A 22463-nucleotide genomic window follows, 5' to 3' on the forward strand; every position below is an offset into this window, starting at 1 on the left:
ATTCAATATCGCGTTACGTCCTTTAGAATTATTCCCATGGGTGAACACTTTTTAAGAAATTGCCCATGGAAATATCCAAAGGGAAAAACGTCCAGATGAATGAAGACGAACAATAGAAAATAACTCTCCATTCCTGAAAAATAATGGAGAGTTTGAACAAAAGATTTACGTCACAGGTGTATTTTAATTTAGGGGCAATCGGTCATTAAAGGTTGATACACTTTGCCGTGTGGATTTTAAACTATTATAACTCTTGCATTCAGAAAATCATAAGTTACAGCAATCCATAATTATCTGAGACATTTAGTGTCTTCTTATGTATCTTATGAACTGATTTAGTTTTTGTCGAGCCTGCGACTTTTGTCGCAGAAAGCTCGACATAGGGATAGTGATCCGGCGGCGGCGGCGTTAGCTAACTTCTTAAAAGCTTTATATTATAGAAGCTAGAAGACCTGGATGCTTCATACTTTGTATATAGATGCCTTATGTTACGAAATTTCCGTCTGTCATATGTCCATTGTCCTTGACCTCATTTTCATGGATCAGTGACTACTTGAAAAAAAAGTCAACATTTTTTGTAATGTTGATTTCTTTGTTATTATGAGTAATAGGATAACTATATTTAGTATGTGCGTACCTTGCAAGGTCTTCATGCCCGTCAGACAATTTTCATTTGACCTCGACCTAATTTCATGGATCAGTGAACAAGGTTAAGTTTTCGTGGTCAAGTCCATATATCAGATACTATAAGCAGTAGGTCTACTATATTTGGTATATGGAATGATTGTAAGGTGTACATGTCCAACTGGTAGGTGTCATCTGACCTTGACCTCATTTTCATAGTTCAGTAGTCAAAGTTAAGTTTTTGAGTTTTGGTCTTTTTTTCTAATACTATATGCAATAGGTCAACTATAAATGGTGTATGGAAATATTTTATGATGTACATGCCAGTCTCACAGGTTTTATTTGACCTTGACCTCATTTTCACGGTTTTTCTCAGTGTTAAAGACCGGGGATGACCTAGAAAATTTTACACCCCTACAGCAATTAAGCCTATTTGGATATGGGCGGTGCTAAGATAAGAAACAGATTATTTTTAGTGAATTAGCTTGTCATGTAAATAGAAGCACATGTTCATAACTGCATGCTGTGATAAGAGAAAATATGAAGAAACTAGTAAAACTTACACACAGATTTTTATCATGAAAATCTAATTAATTTATATACAAGATAGAATCACAATGTTACTGTATCCAATAAGTAATATTGAATGTTTCAATGAGGCATAAAGTTAAAATAAAAATGTAAAGGTGCATCCATGAATTGATATTTAAATAAATCAAAATTTTTACTTCATAATAAACATGATGAATTAATATTAATTCCTCTCTAATTTTCTCTAATAAAATGAATTTATTTGCCTGGCCCAAATACTTTGTCTGTAATTATAAGTTGGAGGCTTATAGTTCTTTTTTCCAATGTTACTTCTTGGGGCATTTCTACGGTTTGGGTTCCAGATCGATGTAAAATCGCGATCAACATTTTCATTCCAATGACAAACTGCCAACTGACTTCTAGCTTGGTAATTGTCATCACTAAAAGCAATCCTTTTATCTTGGAACATGTTCATAGTATTGTTAAAGCTCTCAACATAACACGTATCTTTAGCTAACACATAATCCTCAGGGTGAGTGTAAATTGTAGATTTCCGTATAACACCTAAGAGAAGTTTTTCGGCAATAGGTATCGTAAGAACTATCCGCTTTGGTTCGTAATTTGTATCACGTTTACATCGTGAATCAGGATGACACTTTTGGTGGTTGTTCTTATAATGTTCCACAATATTTAGCAATACATCCTTTAATTCCTTTGGATTTTCTTCACAATTTCTAACGGCCCAACGAAAATGTGTGGCAACTGATTCCACCTTGTCCTCTAGTTGAGCAGACCAGGACTTTTCTTTTAAATATTTTGATCCCGCAGACACTCTTTTCATTGCAACTTTTACCTTTTTAATTGCATGCCATGGATCATTCTGATTTGTAATTATTCCTTTGTCTTTTACTAGCTTGTTAATACTTAAGTTTCGGTCATGTGAATGTACATTAACTTGAACATCTTGTTGTTCCAAGTACTGGTATATTCGTTGTGTACCCAATTTTTCATGTCGTTGTGATACAGAATCATCAGATTTTGTAATATGTTCACATTTAAGAACTTTGTGGATTTTTTCTCCTATGGCTACAACACTGCTGTCTTTTGCATTTTTACGCCAGCCATGTCGAGCATCTGTCATTATATTAATTCCTGTCAAGTCATCATACATTCCAATTTCTTCTAATACTGCTGACTCGATACTTTCATTGTACTGCTGTTCAATATGATGCTTGTATCTTTGAAACATGTATTGCTGTTTTTGTTTGTTGATATGTCCAATTTTAGCAGCATTAGCAAATCTGTTGTAGTGCACTGGTAACATTCCGCTACAAGTATATCCATGAAATGTCCTCAAGTTTGCAAGGTATTCACCGTTAGGTAAATAAGGAGAAGATGACCACAAAATAGAATGGTGTTTATCAGTGTCACAATTGAAACGCACTGCAGCTACATGTCCTTTTGGTGTCAACTTCTTCATACTGAAATGTCCATTGCAAATGGAAGAGTGGTTTTCTACAACTTTGACGATTTTCTTGAGTGATGTTTCAGCCGTTAGGAATAATTTTTGATCGACATCTTTTTTCTGCACCTGAATGTAGGTATTTAAATCTAATGTTGTCATATCAGACTTTGAGGACTGTCCATTATGGTCAAAAAGAAAATAGTCTAAGACCTTCTCTAAGATGTCAGCATTATTTACAGGGTGATTCAGTTGCTTCACAAGTATAGTCCGAACATTTTGTAATTTTGAAAGTATTAATTGCTTTTTACTTTCATCTCCAGGAATAGAAATTTTGAAGCAAGGAGGTCGTTTTGATTCTTTTTCCATTTTCAATAGCAAATGAATAATACTAAAAGTAACTGATGCTATATAATATTATACATCTAGAAGATTATCTACATGATCTATATGTAAACAGTTGTGTAATTTGACCCAGTCTAAGAAAATTTTGGACAAATGCAGGGTATTGTTTTATTTATTTTTTTTTATCTACAAATCCTAGTAATCATATTATGGATATAATAATTTTACAATTACAGTATACCAATGGACATTTTTTAAATATTGAATAATAGGGAGTGGGGGCAGAAAGAATTAAACAAATTTATAATAAATCCTTACTAAACCTGCATTGCCTTGCATGATAGCCTCCCTCAATTTGAGAGGGGATTCTGAAGGAGAATGTACTGGACATAACTTTCAAAGCATTACAGAAGCAATGTCTTACTAAAGTATGTTGGGTGTGTTTAAACATATTCATCATGTCATTTTTTATCTGATATGTAAAATCTTTTAGTGTAAAACATAAAATATGAGATCTCTCCTGTAGGTACCTTATTATAATATGAGGTGTGTAAAACACTGGGAATATGATATCCAAGATATTTGGTGCTAAGATTTGGAGGGAAAAAATATCGTTGTTTTATTGCTACAGTTTGATAAAAGGACAAGTCGTGTAAATTAGATATAAAATAAACACTTGACAAAATGGAGAAAATAGCACTTCTTGTCACTGAAGAACAAAAGGAAACTATTTACAGTTTATTTGGATATTACAATTGGGATGTAAATTTAGTAGATAGTGACCAAGAGATTGCAAAAGTTACAACTATGTCCACACAAACTAGTGACATTGTACATGAGGAGATAGAAGATGGAATTGAAGGAAACCAATTCCTAATAGAACAAGACCAAGAATGTGAGGAATGTCCCTTTTGTTTTTGCAAACCTTGCATTACTAATGAAAAAAACAGACAAATGTGGTGGGAAAGTGAACCTCAAGGGAGACATCAAAGAAATCATAGTTTGCGAAAAGAGAAGTACAAATATTTCTGGACAATGATGTTTCACCGTGAAGCTTGGAAGGATGACAGATATTTAATACGAAAACAAGCTGCTCTTGAAAGAGACCCTAAATTTAAAAATTACACATGGCATAAAAGAGATATTATGCCTAATTGTGTCCTAAAACTAGTAAGAGGGTGGCATCCAAATCCTGAAAATATTACTTATATGGGCCACCTCTGGGAATAGTTACATAAATTTATCATAAGTGACATTTGTTTGGGATATAACATATTTTTAAAACATAAGTTGGCACTATACAGTTTAAAAGACTATCTATATTCTGAAGCTTTGAAAGGATTATATAATTGATTGATTCCGTGCAATATGTAAGTACATTCTCAATTCATAAATGCATGCTTTAGATTATAGATAATAAAGCCACATGTAGCATGCTACTTCCGTTGTAAACATAAACAGAAAGTTGTTGTCATGGATATCTCCTCCTACTTGTCAATCACAGGAATTTGAATTTGAAAAATAGCTGTGCTTCAGGATTTTAATTTAAAATATCTTTATTGTGAGTTATATGATTTTCTCATTTTTTTGCCTAAACTGACCATTATCTATGTTCTGACAACTGTACAAATTTAAAAGTAAAGAAGATAGCAATTTTAGAATTAATTTTGAAAAATGCTTCTCACTTCTTAACCCTGCCCAATATTTGAATAAAATCATATTTTCACGAATTGTCTCCCTTTTATACCCTAGCCCCGGTCTTTAAGGTTTTGTGTTTTGGTCTGTTTTTTCTTCAACTATAAGCAATATATCAACTATATTTGCTGTATGGAAGGATTGTAAGGTGTATATCTGTCTGGCAGGTATCATCTGACCTTGACCTCATTTTCATGGTTCATTGGTAAATGTTAAGTTTTCATGGTTAAGTTTGATTCTTAGATACTATAAGCAATAGGTCAACTATATTTAATGCCTAAATTGATTGTAAGGTGTACATGTCTGTCTGGCATGGTTCATCTGACCTTGACCTCATTTTCATGGTTCATTGGTCAATGTTAAATTTTCTTGTTTAAGACTGTTTCTTTGAAATAATAAGCAATAGGTCAACTATGTTTGGTTTATTGAATGATTGTAAGGTGTACATGTATTTCTCGTTTGGTTTATCTGACCTTGACCTCATTTTCTTGGATCATGTTAAGTTTATGTGTTACTTGTAGTAAAGCTTTGTATTTAGGACTATCAACATTAAATCAATGGTTAGTAAAGAAGGCGAGACATTTCAGCGTGTGCACTCTTGTTTATATAATAAATTAGAAAATAATAACAGGAGTCGCCAAAAATTACCCGCACAGGACAGCTGACTACATCAACCATCAACACTCGACTCCTCCGACATGCATACATACAAACATAGAAGAAGTAAACTGTTGTATACTGACATAGAGACCTTAACATCGTTCATGACCGAGAGTTGAAATCATTCCTCAGGTAAAGGACCTAAAAATCGTCCCCGTCAATTATTTATTGGAATGAGTGTCGTAACATCATCCATTACTCACTCCGTACTTACTGCTCGAAATGGATAAAACGAGAAAAAAGCTGACAAAAAATCCTTAGATTCTTTTTTTAATTCAATAATCAACATAATTGATATTTGTATTAAACATTTTAAAGAACATTTTACTCCTAACAACAACCATAATAGCCCTATTTCTCGTATCAAACATAAGCTAAAAGAACTCGCCAAATTATTTGTTTTTGTCCCGACTTATAAGGCTGCTAATAATATCATTATTGTTTGACGTAAATTTTACATTGAGGTTCTGCAAAAGGAAATCACGAATTCACCATGCCCACCAACATTCAAACTGACTCCATTTTCGGAAAATGACGTCTGTAACAAACATAAACTTTAAGCTACCTTTTACAAGCAGAACCAAATACAATGAAAGTTGTAGGTCTGTTCTATGTACCTTTTGAATTTCAACCAAAGATGAAGAACTGGATCTTCCATCACTGTATTGGATACCTAAACTACATAAGTGTCCTTACAAACAACGGTATATTGCTGGTTACAATACACCATTAGATTTTATGGGCGCAGCCATTTTATGAGCATAACATGGTATTCAGAATTAAGAGTATAGCTAATCCTGATTGGTTGATATATGCGCCCGTTATTTTTTGTAATTAGAGACTTCGTGCATTCTACATTATACCAAAGGCCAAATAAATTATTTTCCTTAGCCCTAACGGAACTGAGATGTCTTTTAAACGCTAGGATGAGACACGTATTTTTAAGTGCAAAATTGATAGGCATGGGAGATAAGTACAAATTACGCTAAGAAAAGCAACGCGAACCTATATTTTTTGGACCAAAAAATACTGTCCTAATAACTTTTCTTTAATTCTAGCAAGGTTTCGTTAAAAAAATCAGCTTTCTAAAGTCTGTATCTCAAAAAGGGCTTTCATTGTCGCCTATGGGGAAATTAATTGTTTATTATACTCTATACAGCGTCGACATTTCTTTATCATAGTGCTCAAAAAGTGTCAAAAACAGTAATTTTACTTGATATTTGATGTGAAACCGTATTTTTTGGTGACAAATGAATTATTGATTAACTAGTATTTAAGCTATAGTCTGTTTCATATTTGTATAGCGTTTTACCTTAGAAACAAGGGTGGGTTCGACGTTTGACTTACTGTGGAGAGAATATGTCATTTTCTGAACTTCTGCTGATTTGTTTGAAAAAAGCACATACACGTCTAGAGTTTGGATATACAAATCGATTTTTAAACATGACAATCTCGATCCAAGTGCTGTTATCGAAATTTCCAAATTCAGTGAAAATGTACAGAAATGGTCCCCTTCGAACATTGAAATGTTCACTCGAATGGCAGACTATAAAAATTAGAATAGGCATGACATTTTGTAGTTAACGAATAGTTTTCGATGTTTCAACACAAATATTTATACATTTTTCATATTTTGAAATGCTATAGTCTGTTTCAAAAATGTACTTTTATACGAAAATGGTTTCATTTAAAACTGTTGTTCAAAATTCACCGTAGTAGTTACATATTGGATCGGTTTTGGTATCAATATAATCAGTACTTGATGACATATAAAGAATCATTGGAGAAAGTGGACATTATCTTCAGGCCCTTTTTAGCAGTACCGCATTTACTAAAAAAATCAGAAATTTTTTTTTCACATTTTTTGACTGGGGTTACCTCTGATAAAAAATTGTGAAAATTCAGAGAGTAATGCCAGAACGTTTTGAAGATGATTTTTGTGTGGCATATATATTTATGCATCTAACGAACTATGAATTGCATGATTCTAGAAAGTATTAAATAGCGTATAGGTTACAATACACCATTAGATTTTATGGGCGCAGCCATTTTATGAGCATAACATGGTATTCAGAATTAAGAGTATAGCTAATCCTGATTGGTTGATATATGCGCCCGTTATTTTTTGTAATTAGAGACTTCGTGCATTCTACATTATACCAAAGGCCAAATAAATTATTTTCCTTAGCCCTAACGGAACTGAGATGTCTTTTAAACGCTAGGATGAGACACGTATTTTTAAGTGCAAAATTGATAGGCATGGGAGATAAGTACAAATTACGCTAAGAAAAGCAACGCGAACCTATATTTTTTGGACCAAAAAATACTGTCCTAATAACTTTTCTTTAATTCTAGCAAGGTTTCGTTAAAAAAATCAGCTTTCTAAAGTCTGTATCTCAAAAAGGGCTTTCATTGTCGCCTATGGGGAAATTAATTGTTTATTATACTCTATACAGCGTCGACATTTCTTTATCATAGTGCTCAAAAAGTGTCAAAAACAGTAATTTTACTTGATATTTGATGTGAAACCGTATTTTTTGGTGACAAATGAATTATTGATTAACTAGTATTTAAGCTATAGTCTGTTTCATATTTGTATAGCGTTTTACCTTAGAAACAAGGGTGGGTTCGACGTTTGACTTACTGTGGAGAGAATATGTCATTTTCTGAACTTCTGTTGATTTGTTTGAAAAAAGCACATACACGTCTAGAGTTTGGATATACAAATCGATTTTTAAACATGACAATCTCGATCCAAGTGCTGTTATCGAAATTTCCAAATTCAGTGAAAATGTACAGAAATGGTCCCCTTCGAACATTGAAATGTTCACTCGAATGGCAGACTATAAAAATTAGAATAGGCATGACATTTTGTAGTTAACGAATAGTTTTCGATGTTTCAACACAAATATTTATACATTTTTCATATTTTGAAATGCTATAGTCTGTTTCAAAAATGTACTTTTATACGAAAATGGTTTCATTTAAAACTGTTGTTCAAAATTCACCGTAGTAGTTACATATTGGATCGGTTTTGGTATCAATATAATCAGTACTTGATGACATATAAAGAATCATTGGAGAAAGTGGACATTATCTTCAGGCCCTTTTTAGCAGTACCGCATTTACTAAAAAAATCAGAAATTTTTTTTTCACATTTTTTGACTGGGGTTACCTCTGATAAAAAATTGTGAAAATTCAGAGAGTAATGCCAGAACGTTTTGAAGATGATTTTTGTGTGGCATATATATTTATGCATCTAACGAACTATGAATTGCATGATTCTAGAAAGTATTAAATAGCGTATAGGTTACAATACACCATTAGATTTTATGGGCGCAGCCATTTTATGAGCATAACATGGTATTCAGAATTAAGAGTATAGCTAATCCTGATTGGTTGATATATGCGCCCGTTATTTTTTGTAATTAGAGACTTCGTGCATTCTACATTATACCAAAGGCCAAATAAATTATTTTCCTTAGCCCTAACGGAACTGAGATGTCTTTTAAACGCTAGGATGAGACACGTATTTTTAAGTGCAAAATTGATAGGCATGGGAGATAAGTACAAATTACGCTAAGAAAAGCAACGCGAACCTATATTTTTTGGACCAAAAAATACTGTCCTAATAACTTTTCTTTAATTCTAGCAAGGTTTCGTTAAAAAAATCAGCTTTCTAAAGTCTGTATCTCAAAAAGGGCTTTCATTGTCGCCTATGGGGAAATTAATTGTTTATTATACTCTATACAGCGTCGACATTTCTTTATCATAGTGCTCAAAAAGTGTCAAAAACAGTAATTTTACTTGATATTTGATGTGAAACCGTATTTTTTGGTGACAAATGAATTATTGATTAACTAGTATTTAAGCTATAGTCTGTTTCATATTTGTATAGCGTTTTACCTTAGAAACAAGGGTGGGTTCGACGTTTGACTTACTGTGGAGAGAATATGTCATTTTCTGAACTTCTGCTGATTTGTTTGAAAAAAGCACATACACGTCTAGAGTTTGGATATACAAATCGATTTTTAAACATGACAATCTCGATCCAAGTGCTGTTATCGAAATTTCCAAATTCAGTGAAAATGTACAGAAATGGTCCCCTTCGAACATTGAAATGTTCACTCGAATGGCAGACTATAAAAATTAGAATAGGCATGACATTTTGTAGTTAACGAATAGTTTTCGATGTTTCAACACAAATATTTATACATTTTTCATATTTTGAAATGCTATAGTCTGTTTCAAAAATGTACTTTTATACGAAAATGGTTTCATTTAAAACTGTTGTTCAAAATTCACCGTAGTAGTTACATATTGGATCGGTTTTGGTATCAATATAATCAGTACTTGATGACATATAAAGAATCATTGGAGAAAGTGGACATTATCTTCAGGCCCTTTTTAGCAGTACCGCATTTACTAAAAAAATCAGAAATTTTTTTTTCACATTTTTTGACTGGGGTTACCTCTGATAAAAAATTGTGAAAATTCAGAGAGTAATGCCAGAACGTTTTGAAGATGATTTTTGTGTGGCATATATATTTATGCATCTAACGAACTATGAATTGCATGATTCTAGAAAGTATTAAATAGCGTATAGGTTACAATACACCATTAGATTTTATGGGCGCAGCCATTTTATGAGCATAACATGGTATTCAGAATTAAGAGTATAGCTAATCCTGATTGGTTGATATATGCGCCCGTTATTTTTTGTAATTAGAGACTTCGTGCATTCTACATTATACCAAAGGCCAAATAAATTATTTTCCTTAGCCCTAACGGAACTGAGATGTCTTTTAAACGCTAGGATGAGACACGTATTTTTAAGTGCAAAATTGATAGGCATGGGAGATAAGTACAAATTACGCTAAGAAAAGCAACGCGAACCTATATTTTTTGGACCAAAAAATACTGTCCTAATAACTTTTCTTTAATTCTAGCAAGGTTTCGTTAAAAAAATCAGCTTTCTAAAGTCTGTATCTCAAAAAGGGCTTTCATTGTCGCCTATGGGGAAATTAATTGTTTATTATACTCTATACAGCGTCGACATTTCTTTATCATAGTGCTCAAAAAGTGTCAAAAACAGTAATTTTACTTGATATTTGATGTGAAACCGTATTTTTTGGTGACAAATGAATTATTGATTAACTAGTATTTAAGCTATAGTCTGTTTCATATTTGTATAGCGTTTTACCTTAGAAACAAGGGTGGGTTCGACGTTTGACTTACTGTGGAGAGAATATGTCATTTTCTGAACTTCTGCTGATTTGTTTGAAAAAAGCACATACACGTCTAGAGTTTGGATATACAAATCGATTTTTAAACATGACAATCTCGATCCAAGTGCTGTTATCGAAATTTCCAAATTCAGTGAAAATGTACAGAAATGGTCCCCTTCGAACATTGAAATGTTCACTCGAATGGCAGACTATAAAAATTAGAATAGGCATGACATTTTGTAGTTAACGAATAGTTTTCGATGTTTCAACACAAATATTTATACATTTTTCATATTTTGAAATGCTATAGTCTGTTTCAAAAATGTACTTTTATACGAAAATGGTTTCATTTAAAACTGTTGTTCAAAATTCACCGTAGTAGTTACATATTGGATCGGTTTTGGTATCAATATAATCAGTACTTGATGACATATAAAGAATCATTGGAGAAAGTGGACATTATCTTCAGGCCCTTTTTAGCAGTACCGCATTTACTAAAAAAATCAGAAATTTTTTTTTCACATTTTTTGACTGGGGTTACCTCTGATAAAAAATTGTGAAAATTCAGACAGTAATGCCAGAACGTTTTGAAGATGATTTTTGTGTGGCATATATATTTATGCATCTAACGAACTATGAATTGCATGATTCTAGAAAGTATTAAATAGCGTATACAGCGTCGACATTTCTTTATCATAGTGCTCAAAAAGTGTCAAAAACAGTAATTTTACTTGATATTTGATGTGAAACCGTATTTTTTGGTGACAAATGAATTATTGATTAACTAGTATTTAAGCTATAGTCTGTTTCATATTTGTATAGCGTTTTACCTTAGAAACAAGGGTGGGTTCGACGTTTGACTTACTGTGGAGAGAATATGTCATTTTCTGAACTTCTGCTGATTTGTTTGAAAAAAGCACATACACGTCTAGAGTTTGGATATACAAATCGATTTTTAAACATGACAATCTCGATCCAAGTGCTGTTATCGAAATTTCCAAATTCAGTGAAAATGTACAGAAATGGTCCCCTTCGAACATTGAAATGTTCACTCGAATGGCAGACTATAAAAATTAGAATAGGCATGACATTTTGTAGTTAACGAATAGTTTTCGATGTTTCAACACAAATATTTATACATTTTTCATATTTTGAAATGCTATAGTCTGTTTCAAAAATGTACTTTTATACGAAAATGGTTTCATTTAAAACTGTTGTTCAAAATTCACCGTAGTAGTTACATATTGGATCGGTTTTGGTATCAATATAATCAGTACTTGATGACATATAAAGAATCATTGGAGAAAGTGGACATTATCTTCAGGCCCTTTTTAGCAGTACCGCATTTACTAAAAAAATCAGAAATTTTTTTTTCACATTTTTTGACTGGGGTTACCTCTGATAAAAAATTGTGAAAATTCAGAGAGTAATGCCAGAACGTTTTGAAGATGATTTTTGTGTGGCATATATATTTATGCATCTAACGAACTATGAATTGCATGATTCTAGAAAGTATTAAATAGCGTATAGGTTACAATACACCATTAGATTTTATGGGCGCAGCCATTTTATGAGCATAACATGGTATTCAGAATTAAGAGTATAGCTAATCCTGATTGGTTGATATATGCGCCCGTTATTTTTTGTAATTAGAGACTTCGTGCATTCTACATTATACCAAAGGCCAAATAAATTATTTTCCTTAGCCCTAACGGAACTGAGATGTCTTTTAAACGCTAGGATGAGACACGTATTTTTAAGTGCAAAATTGATAGGCATGGGAGATAAGTACAAATTACGCTAAGAAAAGCAACGCGAACCTATATTTTTTGGACCAAAAAATACTGTCCTAATAACTTTTCTTTAATTCTAGCAAGGTTTCGTTAAAAAAATCAGCTTTCTAAAGTCTGTATCTCAAAAAGGGCTTTCATTGTCGCCTATGGGGAAATTAATTGTTTATTATACTCTATACAGCGTCGACATTTCTTTATCATAGTGCTCAAAAAGTGTCAAAAACAGTAATTTTACTTGATATTTGATGTGAAACCGTATTTTTTGGTGACAAATGAATTATTGATTAACTAGTATTTAAGCTATAGTCTGTTTCATATTTGTATAGCGTTTTACCTTAGAAACAAGGGTGGGTTCGACGTTTGACTTACTGTGGAGAGAATATGTCATTTTCTGAACTTCTGTTGATTTGTTTGAAAAAAGCACATACACGTCTAGAGTTTGGATATACAAATCGATTTTTAAACATGACAATCTCGATCCAAGTGCTGTTATCGAAATTTCCAAATTCAGTGAAAATGTACAGAAATGGTCCCCTTCGAACATTGAAATGTTCACTCGAATGGCAGACTATAAAAATTAGAATAGGCATGACATTTTGTAGTTAACGAATAGTTTTCGATGTTTCAACACAAATATTTATACATTTTTCATATTTTGAAATGCTATAGTCTGTTTCAAAAATGTACTTTTATACGAAAATGGTTTCATTTAAAACTGTTGTTCAAAATTCACCGTAGTAGTTACATATTGGATCGGTTTTGGTATCAATATAATCAGTACTTGATGACATATAAAGAATCATTGGAGAAAGTGGACATTATCTTCAGGCCCTTTTTAGCAGTACCGCATTTACTAAAAAAATCAGAAATTTTTTTTTCACATTTTTTGACTGGGGTTACCTCTGATAAAAAATTGTGAAAATTCAGAGAGTAATGCCAGAACGTTTTGAAGATGATTTTTGTGTGGCATATATATTTATGCATCTAACGAACTATGAATTGCATGATTCTAGAAAGTATTAAATAGCGTATAGGTTACAATACACCATTAGATTTTATGGGCGCAGCCATTTTATGAGCATAACATGGTATTCAGAATTAAGAGTATAGCTAATCCTGATTGGTTGATATATGCGCCCGTTATTTTTTGTAATTAGAGACTTCGTGCATTCTACATTATACCAAAGGCCAAATAAATTATTTTCCTTAGCCCTAACGGAACTGAGATGTCTTTTAAACGCTAGGATGAGACACGTATTTTTAAGTGCAAAATTGATAGGCATGGGAGATAAGTACAAATTACGCTAAGAAAAGCAACGCGAACCTATATTTTTTGGACCAAAAAATACTGTCCTAATAACTTTTCTTTAATTCTAGCAAGGTTTCGTTAAAAAAATCAGCTTTCTAAAGTCTGTATCTCAAAAAGGGCTTTCATTGTCGCCTATGGGGAAATTAATTGTTTATTATACTCTATACAGCGTCGACATTTCTTTATCATAGTGCTCAAAAAGTGTCAAAAACAGTAATTTTACTTGATATTTGATGTGAAACCGTATTTTTTGGTGACAAATGAATTATTGATTAACTAGTATTTAAGCTATAGTCTGTTTCATATTTGTATAGCGTTTTACCTTAGAAACAAGGGTGGGTTCGACGTTTGACTTACTGTGGAGAGAATATGTCATTTTCTGAACTTCTGCTGATTTGTTTGAAAAAAGCACATACACGTCTAGAGTTTGGATATACAAATCGGTTTTTAAACATGACAATCTCGATCCAAGTGCTGTTATCGAAATTTCCAAATTCAGTGAAAATGTACAGAAATGGTCCCCTTCGAACATTGAAATGTTCACTCGAATGGCAGACTATAAAAATTAGAATAGGCATGACATTTTGTAGTTAACGAATAGTTTTCGATGTTTCAACACAAATATTTATACATTTTTCATATTTTGAAATGCTATAGTCTGTTTCAAAAATGTACTTTTATACGAAAATGGTTTCATTTAAAACTGTTGTTCAAAATTCACCGTAGTAGTTACATATTGGATCGGTTTTGGTATCAATATAATCAGTACTTGATGACATATAAAGAATCATTGGAGAAAGTGGACATTATCTTCAGGCCCTTTTTAGCAGTACCGCATTTACTAAAAAAATCAGAAATTTTTTTTTCACATTTTTTGACTGGGGTTACCTCTGATAAAAAATTGTGAAAATTCAGAGAGTAATGCCAGAACGTTTTGAAGATGATTTTTGTGTGGCATATATATTTATGCATCTAACGAACTATGAATTGCATGATTCTAGAAAGTATTAAATAGCGTATAGGTTACAATACACCATTAGATTTTATGGGCGCAGCCATTTTATGAGCATAACATGGTATTCAGAATTAAGAGTATAGCTAATCCTGATTGGTTGATATATGCGCCCGTTATTTTTTGTAATTAGAGACTTCGTGCATTCTACATTATACCAAAGGCCAAATAAATTATTTTCCTTAGCCCTAACGGAACTGAGATGTCTTTTAAACGCTAGGATGAGACACGTATTTTTAAGTGCAAAATTGATAGGCATGGGAGATAAGTACAAATTACGCTAAGAAAAGCAACGCGAACCTATATTTTTTGGACCAAAAAATACTGTCCTAATAACTTTTCTTTAATTCTAGCAAGGTTTCGTTAAAAAAATCAGCTTTCTAAAGTCTGTATCTCAAAAAGGGCTTTCATTGTCGCCTATGGGGAAATTAATTGTTTATTATACTCTATACAGCGTCGACATTTCTTTATCATAGTGCTCAAAAAGTGTCAAAAACAGTAATTTTACTTGATATTTGATGTGAAACCGTATTTTTTGGTGACAAATGAATTATTGATTAACTAGTATTTAAGCTATAGTCTGTTTCATATTTGTATAGCGTTTTACCTTAGAAACAAGGGTGGGTTCGACGTTTGACTTACTGTGGAGAGAATATGTCATTTTCTGAACTTCTGCTGATTTGTTTGAAAAAAGCACATACACGTCTAGAGTTTGGATATACAAATCGATTTTTAAACATGACAATCTCGATCCAAGTGCTGTTATCGAAATTTCCAAATTCAGTGAAAATGTACAGAAATGGTCCCCTTCGAACATTGAAATGTTCACTCGAATGGCAGACTATAAAAATTAGAATAGGCATGACATTTTGTAGTTAACGAATAGTTTTCGATGTTTCAACACAAATATTTATACATTTTTCATATTTTGAAATGCTATAGTCTGTTTCAAAAATGTACTTTTATACGAAAATGGTTTCATTTAAAACTGTTGTTCAAAATTCACCGTAGTAGTTACATATTGGATCGGTTTTGGTATCAATATAATCAGTACTTGATGACATATAAAGAATCATTGGAGAAAGTGGACATTATCTTCAGGCCCTTTTTAGCAGTACCGCATTTACTAAAAAAATCAGAAATTTTTTTTTCACATTTTTTGACTGGGGTTACCTCTGATAAAAAATTGTGAAAATTCAGAGAGTAATGCCAGAACGTTTTGAAGATGATTTTTGTGTGGCATATATATTTATGCATCTAACGAACTATGAATTGCATGATTCTAGAAAGTATTAAATAGCGTATACAGCGTCGACATTTCTTTATCATAGTGCTCAAAAAGTGTCAAAAACAGTAATTTTACTTGATATTTGATGTGAAACCGTATTTTTTGGTGACAAATGAATTATTGATTAACTAGTATTTAAGCTATAGTCTGTTTCATATTTGTATAGCGTTTTACCTTAGAAACAAGGGTGGGTTCGACGTTTGACTTACTGTGGAGAGAATATGTCATTTTCTGAACTTCTGCTGATTTGTTTGAAAAAAGCACATACACGTCTAGAGTTTGGATATACAAATCGATTTTTAAACATGACAATCTCGATCCAAGTGCTGTTATCGAAATTTCCAAATTCAGTGAAAATGTACAGAAATGGTCCCCTTCGAACATTGAAATGTTCACTCGAATGGCAGACTATAAAAATTAGAATAGGCATGACATTTTGTAGTTAACGAATAGTTTTCGATGTTTCAACACAAATATTTATACATTTTTCATATTTTGAAATGCTATAGTCTGTTTCAAAAATGTACTTTTATACGAAAATGGTTTCATTTAAAACTGTTGTTCAAAATTCACCGTAGTAGTTACATATTGGATCGGTTTTGGTATCAATATAATCAGTACTTGATGACATATAAAGAATCATTGGAGAAAGTGGACATTATCTTCAGGCCCTTTTTAGCAGTACCGCATTTACTAAAAAAATCAGAAATTTTTTTTTCACATTTTTTGACTGGGGTTACCTCTGATAAAAAATTGTGAAAATTCAGAGAGTAATGCCAGAACGTTTTGAAGATGATTTTTGTGTGGCATATATATTTATGCATCTAACGAACTATGAATTGCATGATTCTAGAAAGTATTAAATAGCGTATAGGTTACAATACACCATTAGATTTTATGGGCGCAGCCATTTTATGAGCATAACATGGTATTCAGAATTAAGAGTATAGCTAATCCTGATTGGTTGATATATGCGCCCGTTATTTTTTGTAATTAGAGACTTCGTGCATTCTACATTATACCAAAGGCCAAATAAATTATTTTCCTTAGCCCTAACGGAACTGAGATGTCTTTTAAACGCTAGGATGAGACACGTATTTTTAAGTGCAAAATTGATAGGCATGGGAGATAAGTACAAATTACGCTAAGAAAAGCAACGCGAACCTATATTTTTTGGACCAAAAAATACTGTCCTAATAACTTTTCTTTAATTCTAGCAAGGTTTCGTTAAAAAAATCAGCTTTCTAAAGTCTGTATCTCAAAAAGGGCTTTCATTGTCGCCTATGGGGAAATTAATTGTTTATTATACTCTATACAGCGTCGACATTTCTTTATCATAGTGCTCAAAAAGTGTCAAAAACAGTAATTTTACTTGATATTTGATGTGAAACCGTATTTTTTGGTGACAAATGAATTATTGATTAACTAGTATTTAAGCTATAGTCTGTTTCATATTTGTATAGCGTTTTACCTTAGAAACAAGGGTGGGTTCGACGTTTGACTTACTGTGGAGAGAATATGTCATTTTCTGAACTTCTGCTGATTTGTTTGAAAAAAGCACATACACGTCTAGAGTTTGGATATACAAATCGATTTTTAAACATGACAATCTCGATCCAAGTGCTGTTATCGAAATTTCCAAATTCAGTGAAAATGTACAGAAATGGTCCCCTTCGAACATTGAAATGTTCACTCGAATGGCAGACTATAAAAATTAGAATAGGCATGACATTTTGTAGTTAACGAATAGTTTTCGATGTTTCAACACAAATATTTATACATTTTTCATATTTTGAAATGCTATAGTCTGTTTCAAAAATGTACTTTTATACGAAAATGGTTTCATTTAAAACTGTTGTTCAAAATTCACCGTAGTAGTTACATATTGGATCGGTTTTGGTATCAATATAATCAGTACTTGATGACATATAAAGAATCATTGGAGAAAGTGGACATTATCTTCAGGCCCTTTTTAGCAGTACCGCATTTACTAAAAAAATCAGAAATTTTTTTTTCACATTTTTTGACTGGGGTTACCTCTGATAAAAAATTGTGAAAATTCAGAGAGTAATGCCAGAACGTTTTGAAGATGATTTTTGTGTGGCATATATATTTATGCATCTAACGAACTATGAATTGCATGATTCTAGAAAGTATTAAATAGCGTATACAGCGTCGACATTTCTTTATCATAGTGCTCAAAAAGTGTCAAAAACAGTAATTTTACTTGATATTTGATGTGAAACCGTATTTTTTGGTGACAAATGAATTATTGATTAACTAGTATTTAAGCTATAGTCTGTTTCATATTTGTATAGCGTTTTACCTTAGAAACAAGGGTGGGTTCGACGTTTGACTTACTGTGGAGAGAATATGTCATTTTCTGAACTTCTGCTGATTTGTTTGAAAAAAGCACATACACGTCTAGAGTTTGGATATACAAATCGATTTTTAAACATGACAATCTCGATCCAAGTGCTGTTATCGAAATTTCCAAATTCAGTGAAAATGTACAGAAATGGTCCCCTTCGAACATTGAAATGTTCACTCGAATGGCAGACTATAAAAATTAGAATAGGCATGACATTTTGTAGTTAACGAATAGTTTTCGATGTTTCAACACAAATATTTATACATTTTTCATATTTTGAAATGCTATAGTCTGTTTCAAAAATGTACTTTTATACGAAAATGGTTTCATTTAAAACTGTTGTTCAAAATTCACCGTAGTAGTTACAAATTGGATCGGTTTTGGTATCAATATAATCAGTACTTGATGACATATAAAGAATCATTGGAGAAAGTGGACATTATCTTCAGGCCCTTTTTAGCAGTACCGCATTTACTAAAAAAATCAGAAATTTTTTTTTCACATTTTTTGACTGGGGTTACCTCTGATAAAAAATTGTGAAAATTCAGAGAGTAATGCCAGAACGTTTTGAAGATGATTTTTGTGTGGCATATATATTTATGCATCTAACGAACTATGAATTGCATGATTCTAGAAAGTATTAAATAGCGTATAGGTTACAATACACCATTAGATTTTATGGGCGCAGCCATTTTATGAGCATAACATGGTATTCAGAATTAAGAGTATAGCTAATCCTGATTGGTTGATATATGCGCCCGTTATTTTTTGTAATTAGAGACTTCGTGCATTCTACATTATACCAAAGGCCAAATAAATTATTTTCCTTAGCCCTAACGGAACTGAGATGTCTTTTAAACGCTAGGATGAGACACGTATTTTTAAGTGCAAAATTGATAGGCATGGGAGATAAGTACAAATTACGCTAAGAAAAGCAACGCGAACCTATATTTTTTGGACCAAAAAATACTGTCCTAATAACTTTTCTTTAATTCTAGCAAGGTTTCGGTAAAAAAAATCAGCTTTCTAAAGTCTGTATCTCAAAAAGGGCTTTCATTGTCGCCTATGGGGAAATTAATTGTTTATTATACTCTATACAGCGTCGACATTTCTTTATCATAGTGCTCAAAAAGTGTCAAAAACAGTAATTTTACTTGATATTTGATGTGAAACCGTATTTTTTGGTGACAAATGAATTATTGATTAACTAGTATTTAAGCTATAGTCTGTTTCATATTTGTATAGCGTTTTACCTTAGAAACAAGGGTGGGTTCGACGTTTGACTTACTGTGGAGAGAATATGTCATTTTCTGAACTTCTGCTGATTTGTTTGAAAAAAGCACATACACGTCTAGAGTTTGGATATACAAATCGATTTTTAAACATGACAATCTCGATCCAAGTGCTGTTATCGAAATTTCCAAATTCAGTGAAAATGTACAGAAATGGTCCCCTTCGAACATTGAAATGTTCACTCGAATGGCAGACTATAAAAATTAGAATAGGCATGACATTTTGTAGTTAACGAATAGTTTTCGATGTTTCAACACAAATATTTATACATTTTTCATATTTTGAAATGCTATAGTCTGTTTCAAAAATGTACTTTTATACGAAAATGGTTTCATTTAAAACTGTTGTTCAAAATTCACCGTAGTAGTTACATATTGGATCGGTTTTGGTATCAATATAATCAGTACTTGATGACATATAAAGAATCATTGGAGAAAGTGGACATTATCTTCAGGCCCTTTTTAGCAGTACCGCATTTACTAAAAAAATCAGAAATTTTTTTTTCACATTTTTTGACTGGGGTTACCTCTGATAAAAAATTGTGAAAATTCAGAGAGTAATGCCAGAACGTTTTGAAGATGATTTTTGTGTGGCATATATATTTATGCATCTAACGAACTATGAATTGCATGATTCTAGAAAGTATTAAATAGCGTATAGGTTACAATACACCATTAGATTTTATGGGCGCAGCCATTTTATGAGCATAACATGGTATTCAGAATTAAGAGTATAGCTAATCCTGATTGGTTGATATATGCGCCCGTTATTTTTTGTAATTAGAGACTTCGTGCATTCTACATTATACCAAAGGCCAAATAAATTATTTTCCTTAGCCCTAACGGAACTGAGATGTCTTTTAAACGCTAGGATGAGACACGTATTTTTAAGTGCAAAATTGATAGGCATGGGAGATAAGTACAAATTACGCTAAGAAAAGCAACGCGAACCTATATTTTTTGGACCAAAAAATACTGTCCTAATAACTTTTCTTTAATTCTAGCAAGGTTTCGTTAAAAAAATCAGCTTTCTAAAGTCTGTATCTCAAAAAGGGCTTTCATTGTCGCCTATGGGGAAATTAATTGTTTATTATACTCTATACAGCGTCGACATTTCTTTATCATAGTGCTCAAAAAGTGTCAAAAACAGTAATTTTACTTGATATTTGATGTGAAACCGTATTTTTTGGTGACAAATGAATTATTGATTAACTAGTATTTAAGCTATAGTCTGTTTCATATTTGTATAGCGTTTTACCTTAGAAACAAGGGTGGGTTCGACGTTTGACTTACTGTGGAGAGAATATGTCATTTTCTGAACTTCTGCTGATTTGTTTGAAAAAAGCACATACACGTCTAGAGTTTGGATATACAAATCGATTTTTAAACATGACAATCTCGATCCAAGTGCTGTTATCGAAATTTCCAAATTCAGTGAAAATGTACAGAAATGGTCCCCTTCGAACATTGAAATGTTCACTCGAATGGCAGACTATAAAAATTAGAATAGGCATGACATTTTGTAGTTAACGAATAGTTTTCGATGTTTCAACACAAATATTTATACATTTTTCATATTTTGAAATGCTATAGTCTGTTTCAAAAATGTACTTTTATACGAAAATGGTTTCATTTAAAACTGTTGTTCAAAATTCACCGTAGTAGTTACATATTGGATCGGTTTTGGTATCAATATAATCAGTACTTGATGACATATAAAGAATCATTGGAGAAAGTGGACATTATCTTCAGGCCCTTTTTAGCAGTACCGCATTTACTAAAAAAATCAGAAATTTTTTTTTCACATTTTTTGACTGGGGTTACCTCTGATAAAAAATTGTGAAAATTCAGAGAGTAATGCCAGAACGTTTTGAAGATGATTTTTGTGTGGCATATATATTTATGCATCTAACGAACTATGAATTGCATGATTCTAGAAAGTATTAAATAGCGTATAGGTTACAATACACCATTAGATTTTATGGGCGCAGCCATTTTATGAGCATAACATGGTATTCAGAATTAAAGAGTATAGCTAATCCTGATTGGTTGATATATGCGCCCGTTATTTTTTGTAATTAGAGACTTCGTGCATTCTACATTATACCAAAGGCCAAATAAATTATTTTCCTTAGCCCTAACGGAACTGAGATGTCTTTTAAACGCTAGGATGAGACACGTATTTTTAAGTGCAAAATTGATAGGCATGGGAGATAAGTACAAATTACGCTAAGAAAAGCAACGCGAACCTATATTTTTTGGACCAAAAAATACTGTCCTAATAACTTTTCTTTAATTCTAGCAAGGTTTCGTTAAAAAAATCAGCTTTCTAAAGTCTGTATCTCAAAAAGGGCTTTCATTGTCGCCTATGGGGAAATTAATTGTTTATTATACTCTATACAGCGTCGACATTTCTTTATCATAGTGCTCAAAAAGTGTCAAAAACAGTAATTTTACTTGATATTTGATGTGAAACCGTATTTTTTGGTGACAAATGAATTATTGATTAACTAGTATTTAAGCTATAGTCTGTTTCATATTTGTATAGCGTTTTACCTTAGAAACAAGGGTGGGTTCGACGTTTGACTTACTGTGGAGAGAATATGTCATTTTCTGAACTTCTGCTGATTTGTTTGAAAAAAGCACATACACGTCTAGAGTTTGGATATACAAATCGATTTTTAAACATGACAATCTCGATCCAAGTGCTGTTATCGAAATTTCCAAATTCAGTGAAAATGTACAGAAATGGTCCCCTTCGAACATTGAAATGTTCACTCGAATGGCAGACTATAAAAATTAGAATAGGCATGACATTTTGTAGTTAACGAATAGTTTTCGATGTTTCAACAC

The sequence above is a fragment of the Mytilus californianus genome, unplaced genomic scaffold, assembly GCF_021869535.1.
Source record: "Mytilus californianus isolate M0D057914Y unplaced genomic scaffold, xbMytCali1.0.p SCAF_2, whole genome shotgun sequence".
Classification (NCBI taxonomy): Eukaryota; Metazoa; Mollusca; class Bivalvia; order Mytilida; family Mytilidae; genus Mytilus; species Mytilus californianus.